The sequence below is a fragment of the Rutidosis leptorrhynchoides genome, chromosome 1, assembly GCF_046630445.1.
Source record: "Rutidosis leptorrhynchoides isolate AG116_Rl617_1_P2 chromosome 1, CSIRO_AGI_Rlap_v1, whole genome shotgun sequence".
NCBI lineage: Eukaryota > Viridiplantae > Streptophyta > Magnoliopsida > Asterales > Asteraceae > Rutidosis > Rutidosis leptorrhynchoides.
This window is the reverse complement of record NC_092333.1, coordinates 567,494,062-567,497,145: the sequence shown is the minus strand read 5'-3', so window position 1 is coordinate 567,497,145 and position 3,084 is coordinate 567,494,062.

The window sequence follows — 3,084 nt, the reverse complement described above, 5'->3', positions numbered from 1 at the left end:
TATAGGAGTGTAACGTAGCAGACTAGTTGTTACACATGGTGTGTCTTTAAGACTAGCCAATATTATTAATGTCAGTGCAAGTGGGAGTCTGTTGGAAATATGTTCTCGGGTTGGCTATGGTTCGACCGTGGTTTGACCGTGGTACATATATTCCGAAGATATGCCCATGACATTAAATAATAAAAGTGCATTTATCCTATTCGGTCACACACAAAGGCCAATCGTAAATTGTTTGATATACCTTCTAATCGGAAATTAATTTATTAATCATTAGTTAATGGTTTAATAAATTAAGTAAGTTTTTTTTTTATGTGTGTACATATACTTACAAATCTAAATATGTAGAGATTTGATTAGATTTTGCAAATCATATTTTATATAATATATAAGATTTGATTTGATTTATAAATCTTATTTTATATAAAGATTTGTACTATAATCATATTTTATATAATATATAAGATTTGATTTGATATAAATAAGATTTGATTTGAGTTGTAAATCTTATTTTATATAAAGATTTGATTTTGCAAATCTTTCAAAATCTTTCAAAATCTTTATATTTGTATTATATGTATTATTGTATCAATTTTAATTCTATATAATACCAAATCTTGGTATTGAAAAGATATAGAAACTTGAGATACAATGGCGGAGCCAGGGAGGGGCAGGGGATGCTGGGCCTCCCCCATCAGGCCCAAATACATTGAGTAATTAGTAGTCCATATATGTATATTTTTTGATGAAGCCCCCTACATTAACGTATATTTAATATAAATTTGGCCCAAATGATGCAAGCCCAATTACGCTAACTAAGTTTCATTTTTAATATAAATGTAGACATTGAGTACTGGATTTGACAACAAATTTTGAGTTAGGTGAAGTCATCATGTACATAATTATATTTGTTGTAGATTGACATTACTATGCCGATTGAACTTTATTAGTATATTTCGTTTCACATAATTAAAGAGATGTCTATTAAACAAAAGCAATCACATAAGTTATAAGAGATAAATTTAGATAATACTAGTGAAATGACGCGTGAAATCACGGGTTTGTTTAAAAGAAACAGTTTAATGATATGTTTTAGGTATTAAGTGAATGTAAATGCTAAAGTCTTTTAGTTTAATGACCCGTGGAACCACAGATTCCGACTAATAAACTTGTCGTTGTTTTTACAAACATATTGATGTACTTAACTTGGTCAAAATAAATAAACTACATTCATTTTTCCACCACTCTCTTCCAATTTTCATCACAATTATTATTTTCTTTATCATAAAAGCCTACACTACAACCTTTTATTGAGATATATATTCCGCATACATATATAACTTAATTAATCCCGTAGAGAGAACCCATATTTGAATAATATAATAATATTAATAGAAATTATAGATAATAATAGCTATTATTATTATAATTATAATAACAAATAGTAATAATAAAGTTTGGTTGAAAATTAAGTATTTATATTTTGAATAATAATTATTAGTAATAACAAATGTCTATTGAACATTTTTTAAACATTAAATTATTATATGAAGATTTTAAAATATGCTTCAAAGTTTGTACATGTGTTCATGGTGTGTTTTGTAAAAGATTGTACAAATATGGTCATGTGAGTGTTTTATCATAAGGTTGTACATAATGCTTCAAATATTGTACATATAATCATGAGAGGTGTTTTACCATAAGGTTGTACATGATGCTTCAAATATTGTACATATGATCATGAGTGTATTTTATTATAAGGTTGTACATAATGTTTCATATATTATACAATTAACATGTAAATATTATTTAACATATATATAAAACAAGCAATAAATAATCACACATATTTTTAATCATATAACGAAACAGTCGGTTTAAAATTGAAAATAAAATTGAATAGGCGGATATAGTTGCAATTCTAGATAACTTTTAAAAGTTCTAATGTTATCCGTAGAAACAAAATCAACTTGTTTGTATGGACCGAATACACGTTCAAGCTTTTTTTGAATAATCTAATAAATCTTAATTTTTTAATTGTAATTAAATTGTTTAATAGATACGTTTGTTGAATTTATTTTGTGGAGCTTTGAGGATTAACTTATTAACGGAATTAACTTAAGATTCTCGTTATTGTTCCGTTTATCTATTGACGTCCCATTTGTTATGAATTTGAATTTTATAAATGTTATTTTGACTACTTGTTAGACGGAATATATTAAACTTGACATGTGTTAAATTCGTAAGTCGGATAATCAATTAAGCCACCCCTATCTTTGAATCCTGGCTCCGCCCCTGTTGAGATACAAAAACACACATACAAAATGATATTTCTCTTTCTCTTTTTCAAGTAACCAAAATACTTGAGATCTATAATTGGGTTCGGTTTTGGTGGAAATAAGGAAAAAGAAAAGATCCGTTAAGTAGAAGGTATATATTGAAACAAGGTTGGAACTTTGGGTGTCTACCGTTTAGAGGAACTCTTCTTTGGGTTTTTCAGATTCGATCTTCAAAATGGTACAAAGGTTGTATTCTAATCTTCTCTTGTTTAATTTCGTTAATTTTGTTTTGTTTGCAAAAGTTTTGTACAATGATCCGTGAAAGAGTATGATTTTGTAAAGTTTTAAAAATGCTTCCGCTCGCTTTGAATTTGTATCATACTCCAACATGGAGGTCCACTGTGTGCAGAGGCGGATCTAGAATTTACTGGTTGCACATATATATATATATATATATATATATATATATATATATATATATATATATATATATATATATATATATATATATATATAATATTACTTAATAATTACTATTAATTTAAGACTAACAATAATAATATTAACAATAATAGTGTTTCATTACAAAAAGGAAACAACTTAAGTGTTAGCTAATTGAGTTGTCCTCTACGATCTTCCATCTTTTGAAAACGCTTCATTACGGCTTCATCGTTAACCTTGAGAAGTCCTTCTTTTTCTATAGCACCAATTAAACAGTCGTTCAAAAAAGCGTCACCCATTCGGTTTCGTAATTCGGATTTCACAAGCTTCATTGCAGAAAAACATCTTTCAACAGTTGCAGTTGCAA